Source organism: Eublepharis macularius, chromosome 19 (assembly GCF_028583425.1).
Source record: "Eublepharis macularius isolate TG4126 chromosome 19, MPM_Emac_v1.0, whole genome shotgun sequence".
Lineage (NCBI taxonomy): Eukaryota > Metazoa > Chordata > Lepidosauria > Squamata > Eublepharidae > Eublepharis > Eublepharis macularius.
Window position 1 is genome coordinate 25,783,877 of NC_072808.1, and position 10,447 is coordinate 25,794,323.

Genomic DNA, 10,447 nt, shown 5'->3' on the forward strand with positions numbered 1-10,447 from the left:
AGGAGATCAAGGCAGCTTACAATATAAAACAGAAACAAACATAAAATATGTCAAAAATACAGTTAGAAACACCAATAAATTAAAAAGTGGCTAAGCAAAAAGGTATCTTTTTATAAAAGGTGAGTCATATGGGCAACAACTCACCTTTTCTATTGGCACAGGCTGTGGAAAGGGCAGGACAGTCGAGCCCACAGCCTCCACCTTCCCCAGCTGATTGGCAGGGAAGGGACGGGATGGGCGAGCTGCCCCGGCTGGGGAAAGAGCAGGACAGTCGAGCCCACAGCCTCCACCTTCCCCAGCTGTTTGGCAGGGAAGGGACGGGATGGGCGAGCTGCCCCGGCTGGGGAAAGAGCAGGACAGTCGAGCCCACAGCCTCCACCTTCCCCAGCTGATTGGCAGGGAAGGGACGGGATGGGCGAGCTGCCCCGGCTGGGGAAAGAGCAGGACAGTCGAGCCCACAGCCTCCACCTTCCCCAGCTGATTGGCAGGGAAGGGGCAGGATGGGCGAGCTGCCCTGGCTGGGGAAAGGGCAGGACAGGTGAGCCCACAGCCTCCACCTTCCCCAGCTGATTGGCAGGGAAGGGGCGGGATGGGCGAGCTGCCCCGGCTGGGGAAAGAGCAGGACAGTCGAGCCCACAGCCTCCACCTTCCCCAGCTGATTGGCAGGGAAGGGGCGGGATGGGCGAGCTGCCCTGGCTGGGGAAAGGGCAGGACAGGTGAGCCCACAGCCTCCACCTTCCCCAGCTGATTGGCAGGGAAGGGGCGGGATGGGCGAGCTGCCCTGGCTGGGGAAAGGGCAGGACAGTCGAGCCCACAGCCTCCACCTTCCCCAGCTGATTGGCAGGGAAGGGGCAGGATGGGCGAGCTGCCCTGGCTGGGGAAAGGGCAGGACAGGCGAGCCGCTCGTGAAGCCCTCCCCAGCCACCATTGAGCTAGGCAAGCCTGTTCCCTCTGCCTCCCCAAGCCTCGATTGGGGGGTGGGTGGAAGCAGGCCCTCCCCATGCCTCGATGTGGGGGGGGGCGGTGGCGGGCATGCCCGGCTCATCTACGCTGCCCTCCCCAGTCTCAGATGCAGCAACCCTATTTCTGCCCATTTGAGGATGAATTGGGCCACTGCAGGGCACAGGAATGCTGCCGGGACAGTGCAACGGGCCTTGAGTGCTCCTGCACTCCACACCAGCCCGATTTCCGCCTGTCTGAGGCTGAATCGGTCTAGTGTGGGGCGCAGGAATGCTGCCGGGGTGATGTGACGGGCCCTGAAGTGCTCCTACGCTCCACACCAGCCCGATTTCTGTCCATTTGGAGCCCTACTAGAGCCTGTGGTACTGTTAAACACAACAGCTAGTCCTAAATAAAACAGTCTTCAGCTGCCTCTAGTGTGTTGTGGAAGTTTTCTTCTGCTAGGAGAAATCTGCCAAGTTACATGGACTAATTTATATGAAACAGCTCGCATACAGTGAAAGCCGCCAAGGGACCTCTCCCAGCCTCATGTGAGTAAAGCAGCAGCTGACTGAAGATGGTTCTTCCCTTTGGCACCCGGGTGGCTTCCCCTGCAATCTACCGCTTGGGGGACTGACTGGTGTTTTCCTGACGCACCTGGCTCTGCTGCCGCCTCATCCCAGACACGGGGTCTTTGCTTTGGGCCTGATGAGGCAAACAGTGGGCTCGAATTAGGAAAACATTGGAGCAGAAAGCTAAATAAAGCAACAAGATCCATCCTCTAGCTGGGGCCTGGGATCTCCTAGAATTACGACTGATCTGCAGATGACAGAGATCAGTTCCCCCCGGAGAAAATGGCTGCTTTGGAGGGTGGACTTTAGGGTCCCTCCCCCCCCTAGGGTGGTGGTGGAGAGTGCCCTCAAGTCAAGGCTGACTTATGGCAACCCCTGGCGCGGTTTTCCCGGCAAGTGAATAACAGAGGTGGTTTGTCATTAACCTGCCTCTGCAACCCTGGTCTTCATTGGAGGTCTCCCATTCAATTACTAACCAAGGCTGACCCTGCTTAGCTTCTGAGATCTGATGAGATCAGGCTCACCTGGGCTATCCAGGTGAGGGACCCCTTACTAGGATCCACCCCAAATCTCAGGAATTTCCCAGTCTGGAGTTGGCACCCCTACTGTTCTCTCCTATCCTGTACTCTCTGTGCTGACTGCCAGCGGGTCTCCAGCGCCTCAGAGCTTAACTACACTTCTCAGGTTGCTTGCCTGAGGCTGGCAACTCGGACTGCCAACTCCAGCTAAGCGGCTGCAGGCTGTCTCCTGCCACCAGCAAGGACCGGGCAAGCCTGTTTGCACACTTTCCAGTGCTGGACAGGAAAGTGTGCCCTGGAAAATGTGTTGAGATTTTTATGTTTGGAACTCCCAGCAGTTTTTGAAACTCAATTTTCCAATGCATGTGGGAGCTTGATTCAGACTGGGCTTCCTTTGACTGGGACGGTGAGATTGCAACTGCGGTGCGCAGAGAGAAGGGTCGCCCCCCCCCCATGGCATTTTTCTCATCTTAAAGCCCCAGAAACCTGCTGTTTGCTATTTCCATTTCAACACAGAAGTCTCAGCACATGTCTGTTGTCAGGACTTGGGCTGGACTCAGAAATAATGTAACATATTGCTATGCCCCCCGCCCCCCCAGGCATGCTACCAAAGATCTTTAACTGAAGATGCCAAGATTTTGGGTGTGAAAATCATGCGATTTGCCAATGAGCTATGAGAACTGCGCTGAGTGTAACTAGCAACCATGGTTGTCTAAATCTTAACTGTTGGACAAGCTACAATGTTCAAGTCAAGTCTGGATATGTGTTTGGTTGTCAACGTGACTAAAGATGGAGGCTGCCCTCAAAAAACTTCAGTGGGTACAGAATGGTGCAGTCCAGATGTTGCCTGGAGTGTGGGGTTGCCAGCCCTTTGAGGGCAATCACTGGGAGTTTTTTTTGGCAGGGGAGGCAGGGTTAGGCACCATGCAGTGTCACATGATGCTGAGATGTCACTTCCAGTTGTGTAACCAGAAGTGATGTGATGCATTGCTCTAAGCTCTATGGTTTTACCATAGAGATCTGGATGACTGCTAGAGTGTTGGGTGATGCACAATGTCACTTTTGGTTGTGGGACCAGAAGTGATGTTGTGGCATTGCTGTAATGGCACTCCCCCCCCCCACCCCCGTTATTCTCCAACTGCTGCACATTGCATCAGAGAGAAGCCAGAGCCTGGGGCAGGAGATCTGCTATAGTGGGAGACTTGGTAAGCCGACTGCAGTGGGTCATCATGGGGACCATATCATTTCAGCCTTGGCCCATCTGCTCTGGCTCCCCATTTGTTTCTAGGCACCATTCAAGATACTGGTATTGAAGACCCAGATGGTCTGGGGTCAGCATAGCTTAAGGACCACCAACTCCCCTATGAACCTACCTGATAACCATGGGAGGCCTGCCAGGTTGTCTACCGTGGTGGGCTCTTCCCCCCTCTGCCTGCTTTCATAGATGGAGGAAATGTGGAGGGATAACATCACGGGTGCAGTGACATCACTTCTGGTCGCCGCATCCACAATGCTCTAGGAATTTCCCCTGTCTCTATGGTTTCACTGGTTGGGCTGAAAGGCAGGATCTAAATCTTGTAAATAAATACATGATGCTGGGAGCCCATACTGGCCGTTCCAGCTCAGTAATTCTGAAGCTTTACGTGATGAGAAATCGCTGAACGAACCATTACATTAGGCTAGATAATTCGGCTGCATTTCAGCATCACAGAGAGAACCAGACGTTTCTCCTTCGAGTCAGGAAGTGCTCTCTGGCCAGTGGATCAGGCAGGGCTGTGCGGGGGGTGGGGGGGAGCTCTTTTGGGGATGGGCAGTTCAGGCTCTTACTACGGGTCAAACCACTCGAATTACAAAATACACTTGAATGACACTCAAAAACACTCGAATTACAAAATACACTTGAATTACTTTTGTCTTGTGTGGTGAGACCCTGGCCGTTTCCATACTACGCACCTTCTTCCGGAACGGGGCGCAACGTCGCGGAAGATAGCGTCTTCTCGCACGAGTTTTGCGTGACAGGGCTCCAATTTCAGTTTGGGGGGATAGGTGTGTTTCTTTCCCTGTCAGAATCTGGGTAGCCCTCTGTTTTCATTTTCTTTATCTGGAAAAGGTATTGAATGTTAGAACATTTAAAGAAATCGGCACAGAAATCTATCCTGAAGGGATACTCTTTTCCTGCTACCATCCTTTTGATAACTCGTAGATAATTTTAAAGTCTTATGGTCTATTATTGGTACCTTGGGGTGGAACAGAAGACAGGAAACGCCATATCACTATAATGGTGATAAAATAGAAACAAAGAATGTAGCATTCATCTCTGCGTGTGAAGGGAATCTTAACTAGCAACAGAGAAGTTACTAAGAATTGCCATGGGACTGGACTAGATGGTCTGTATGGCCCCTTCCAACTCTATGATTCTATGATTCTTCCCTCCTTTTGGAGTCTCCTCTACAGGCCAGTTTCCAGCAAGCAGTTTGTGCCTCTGGTCCCTCTGTGGGCAGCTCCGAATGACGCAGGTGTTGGCACTGCCCGAAGGCTCGATTGTTATTTATGGCTGATGGGTCGTGGGGATGGCTGGAGCCTCGCAGTTGTTGGGCTCTCAACCAAGATGACTCTCGAAGGCTTAATAATTGCCATTCAAGAAAAGCGAAATGAAGTTGTGAGTCTCGTTTGTTTGTTAGATGAGGAGGGATTGTGTCCTGGTTTTCACTGAGATTGCTCAGGCTACATTTTAAACCTTAGAACTTAACTGGCAGCCCATCTCGTACCTATTCCAATTGGAAGGGCACATTGACAGTTTCAGAGCAGAGAAAGATACAGTCTTTGGCAGAAAGATCACAAGGCGCTGACTCCGGAATACAGTCACTGTTTGATGTACGGAAACCAAAATACTTTAAAGGTAATGGAATGGTTGTTTCATATCTTGGAAAGATTCCTGCCTCCAAGTCCCAACTTGCAGAGGGCAAATGCATTCATTTATTGACTCCTTTCATTCCCAGTCCCTCCATTTCACAATAAATTGTCAATTTTTTTCATAACAGTCACGCATATCGCCTATTGTTTCCAAGGCTTCTCTGGCACAATAAAGTTGTTGACAACTTCAGACTGTCATTAAGACAAGAGACTTTTGGGATTTTCAGGGTGGGAGATGAGCAGTTGCATACCAAAAAAAGGTGCTTGTATAGAGAGCCAAGACCTTGCCGTAATACTTTCCTTGTCTCTGACTAATTTGTTTTGCAAATTCTCTCTCTCTCTCTCCCCCCCCCCCCAAGTTTATTCCAACGTGGCCTTTCTTGTGGCTTTTTGCTTTATTTAAGAAGCAAGGAAGGGGAAAATTCACTTTGTGACCTTTTATCTTTTGGAAAAGAAAACAACCACTCTGACAGCATGATCCTGGGCGGGGGGCGGGGAGTGCCCAGGGAGCCAATGAGGTGTTAGACACGTGTATCTCGAGGATATACCAGCAGCTGTGTCCGTGTGATGGCACCATAGAGTTAGTCGGCTTCCTGGGCACCACGCAGCAATGCAGGTTCCCACAGTGGAACCTGGTAGAGTGTGTGTACGCGGGTGAGCTGCACTGTGGCCCCTGCCACGCCATGGGGCATACTCCCAGGGAAATGTACCCGGGAGCCCTGCTTATGAAGGGGGTGCAGGGACACTGGCCGCCCCACGCATGGCTGTTGGCGCACTCCTTTGCCAGGGAGCCCCTCCCCTCAGAGGAGGGACGGGGCACAATTGCGATCTGGGGTGCCTTGCAGCTGTTCTACTGTGCCCCATGGATCAGCTGGCCAAGCAACCGGGGGGACCTGGCGCCTTGCAGAATCCAAGCCCCTTGCAGAGCAGCAGCAGGTGCAGCAATTGCAGTTGCGAGCACTTTTTCATGGGAACAGTAAGTGTTTTGGGGGTGCGTCGTGATGCGGTGTTCCCCCCCTTGGGTCAGTAATGACTCGGTGTTTGCACAGGGGACTACCTTTACCATTTTTATAGCATGCAGCTGAGGGCCAAGCTACAAGTGACGAAGGACACTTGCCTGACAAGTGAACAGACTCACGTGTATTCCTCCCTGTTCACTTGCCATTCACTTGCGCTCCACGTGGAGTGAACAGGGAGGAATACACGTGAGTCTGTTCACTTGCCAGGCAAGTGTCATCCGTCACTTGTAGCTTGGCCTTCAGTGGGGTGTGGAGGTTGTCTGGCAAATGGAGGCATCCCGTTGGAGTGGAAGCACAGCTCCAGCTGGGGCTCCACAGGCCTAGCTGTGTCCAGCACGGAGTTTGTGTTGCCTGCCGCTGCAGCTCATAGAATCATTGAATCATAGGGTTGGAAGGGATCTCTAGGGTCGTCTAGTCCAACCCCCTTTCACAATGCAGGAAATTCACAAATCCACCCCCCCCCCTGCACAGACACACTCACCCAGTGACCCTTAGTTACTCCATGCCCAGAAGGTGGCAAAGCACCCTCCAGGATCCCTCGCCAAACTGGCCTGGGGAAAATTGCTTCCTCACCCCAAGGTGGCGATCGGCCTTACCCTGGGCATGTAAGGCCACGAGAACTAAGCACTGATGCAGCCCTTCCTGCCCTCCCTCTCATGGTCTGCCCAGGCTCACAGGATCAGCATTGCTGTCATCTAGCCTCTGCTTGAAAACCTCCAAAGAAGGAGAGCCCACCACCTCCCGAGGACGCCTGTTCCACTGAGGGACCGCTCTCACTGTCAGGAAGTTCTTCCTAATGTTTAGCCAGAAAATTCTTCTGATTTAATTTCAAGCCGTTGGTTCTGGTCTGAGCTTCTGGGGCAGCGGAAAACAACTCAGCGCCGTCCTATATGTTGCAGCCCTTCAAGTACTTGAAGATGGTTATCGTATCGCCTTTCAGTCATTTCCAGGCGAAACATTCCGAGCTCCTTCAACCTTTCCTCAGAAGACTTGGTCTCCAGACCCCTCCCCATCTTCGTTGCCCTCCTCTGGACACGTTCCAGCTTGTCTATATCCTTCTGAAATTGTGGTGCCCAAAACTGAACACAGTACTCTAGCTGAGGTCTCACCAGAGCAGAGTGTCTGTTCAGCATCTGTGCAGGTGGAGATCCAACCGGGAAACCTAGGAGCACAGTTGGAGCGCAGCACTACTTGGGCCGTCTGCTGGTGTAGCACCTAGTCAGCTCCCAGTGTGGGATGCCTCGGGCCTTCTGAACAGCAAGTCTGGCTCAGTCACATACATGCTGTGGCAGAGGTGCCTCACCTGACCCCCCATGGCCCCTGGGAGCAGCTCACAAAAGCACAGGGGCCCTAGTGGAGGGAGGGAGCTGGCAAACCAGTTCACCAGACCCCTTCAAGAATTTGCTGTTCAGTAAAGTCCGTCCCTGCCTGCTTTGTGACTGGGTGGGAGCAGCCCCCCCCCCCGCCTCTCCACATCTGGGACTCTCTCTCAGGGAGGGACTGCACCTTCCGAAGTGCGAGAGGGTGGGCTCTGACTCAGGAATGCCCACGCTTGGGTGGCTCTTTCTGCTGCCACCAGACTTCCAGGCAGTTCTGCTGCGAATAGCAGGGGTCCTGTGGCACCTTGTAGGCTGACTGCACCCAGGGACCTCTCCCTCTCCCAGCACTCACAGTTTGCTGCTGTGTTGTGCAGCTTGCGTGGGGAATGGGTTGGTCTGAAGGGCACTGCGTGGGGGCTCTCTGGGCCCCGGCCGGGCTCCCCCGCAGTACTACTGGCATCGGATAGGCCTTTGCGGAGGCAGGCAAAGGGGTCCCAGTGAGGAAGCAAGGGAGCCTCTGCCATAGGCGGAGCAGGGGAGGGGGGTTGTGGAGTGCCCCCCCTCCTGCAATGAGGGGTCTCCAGGGTGGCCTACCAGGAGGGCTTGTGTGGTGTGTTGTGTCAGCACCATGTCAGCCCTGAGGCTTTTTCCTGCCTTTCCCCTCTCCAAGTGAAGTCCTGGCTGGGCCACCCCTCCGCCTTTCCACTGAGCCTTTTGCCTGCCTGAGCGATGGTCTCTGCGGCCAGTGGGGTGCCAGAGCTGCAGTGGAGTGCCAGCTGGTCTCAGGTGTGGGGGCTGTTGATTTTCACCTTCTTCCCCCCCCCCCCGCCTTTGCTCGTCTTTCCATTCTTACTTATTCAAGGGGTGGGGGGGCTCGAAGCAGGGATGTTTGTGTGTGGGCAGCACTTTTGTGGCCAGTTGGGCCCTTGGTGGGGATAGAGTGGGCATCTTGTCCGCTGCACAGGTGCCCACCCGTGAGCTGGAGGGGGGCTTCCGGGGCCCTGTGCCTCTCTAGGGTTTGCACTGTTGCTGCGTCTTTCTTTCCTCTCTGCAGGCCATCCATGGTGGGGGGGCACTGAGGGGAAGTGGCGAGATCAGGGGCTGTAGACCGGCTGCCCCCATGTGAGCCACTCACAGGGACATCATCAGCCGCCACTGCCCGATTGCTGGGTGTTGCCAGGCTGCTCCACACTGCAGCACGCCTGTCGGGCTGCCTGTGCCAGGCAGAGCAGCGTGTGTTGCTCTTTGCCCCTGCAGAATGTCTTTGGGAATGGGCCAGCACCTTTTATTTTCGCATTGGTGGCCAGCAGCCTCCATGGCCCTCAGGATTGCGCTGCCCATTTTGTAGTGTTTTTTTTAATTATTCTTATTTCTACTCAGTGGCTCTGGAAAAGAATTTACAGTTATGAACCATGACAGCAGGAGAGGGAGAGAGTGATATTTTGGACGTCTCACCACATGGTAAAAAAACAAACAAACCTGTGTTTTTTTCTCGAGTCTTTTTTCTCCAGTCAGGCAGTTTTTCAGTAGTGGCTGTGAAACACACAACAGCCATTGCGTGCGTTATCGCCAGGGCTTTTTTTCAGCCAGAAGGCGGTGGAATGGAGTTCCGGCACCTCTTGGAAATGGTCACATGGCCGGTGGCCCCGCCCCCTGATCTCCAGACAGAGGGGGGTTGAGATTGCAATCTAACCTCCCCTCTGTCCGGAGGTCAGGGGGCGGGGCCACCAACCATGTGACCATTTTCTCCAGGGCAACCCACTGAGTTCCACCACCTCTTTCCCCAGAAAAAAAGCCCTGGTTAGAGCCCTGTTCCTTGTAACACGGTGGGTTTTGATATTGTCAGCCATGCTGTCCTTCTGGAACTGAGATTACAGAAGCTGCTCTCCTCTTTCCTGGAGGGAAGGCTCCCACCATTGCTGCCAGGAGGCTGCTGCTGCCGCTGCTCCTGGCCTGGGGTCTGTGAGGTTCTGCACCGTTTAATCTCCTTTTCTGTGCTATTCGGCTTCTGCATGAAATCACTGAGAGAAAACGCCTGGTAGTTTGGGGGTGGGGGGGGGTCATACCTTCGATCTACGAACGGTTTCCCTTTGTCAACGGCTTCTGAGAGGTCTGTGACGGAAGGTGCTGACTCAGGAAGCAGTTATGGCCCAGATGAGGGTAAGTACGCTGAGCCTCAGTCCTAACGAGACGGTGGTCGGTGACTCAAATGTTCACTAGTATTGTTGGGAAAAGGGTTAAAAATAGTTTAAATTCAGAGGTGCAAGGGATCCGGACTCAATAGAGAGTCAGACGCTTGTTTGCCTTTTAAGAAACGTTTACTCTAAAGGAAAAAGGCACACAGAGTTCCTACAAAATAAAGAAATCTGTCCCCTACATCTTTTTTTAACTATGGAATACAAAGTTACACAGCATGAATAATGGAGATTCTTTCTCCCAGGGCCAGCGCGCCCATTGAGGCCAGGTAGGCAGTGGCCTCAGGGCACGGGGTGCCGGAGGGGGCGCCAGAGGAGGTGTGGGGGGCGGGAGCGCGTGCCATGGAGCTGCAGCCTTCTAGCCCTCCTGCCCCACGCCACCGCCAGCACACGCCCCCGGCCGGGCACAGCAGCCACGGGCAGGCGTCTGCGGCGGTGCAGGGCAACCGAGTAGGAGAGCTGGGAGGCCACCCACATGCCGTCCCAGCTGCCCGCCGCAGAAATTGGGCTGGGCAGCACATGCACGCTCGTGATGATGTCATATGTGATGTCATCACGCAGGCCAATGCATGTGTGTGCGTGCGCACATGGGTGCCCAGCCGGCCGCAGGCACCAAAAACTCTGGTGCCGCTGCTGCTTCCTCCACCTTCTTGACCCCGAGAGGAAATCACCTGACCTATTGACTGATAGCAGTTTCTCAGTTTCCCGGACTTTCAAATAGATAAGACTACTGGCTATCTGCCAGGTTTTCTTCCAGGTCAATACAAACAATAGAACACTTGGTAAACAAATTAACCCCATAATGACTGAATGTCAGACCTTGCAACATATATTCTGACAGATATGCTATTTGAGTGAGAGACAGTTTGGTGTAGTGGTTAAGAGTGTGGAACTCTAATCTGGAGAGCCGGGTTTCATTCCCCACTCCTCCTCCACCTGAAGCCAGCTGGGTGACCTTGGATCAGTCAGAGC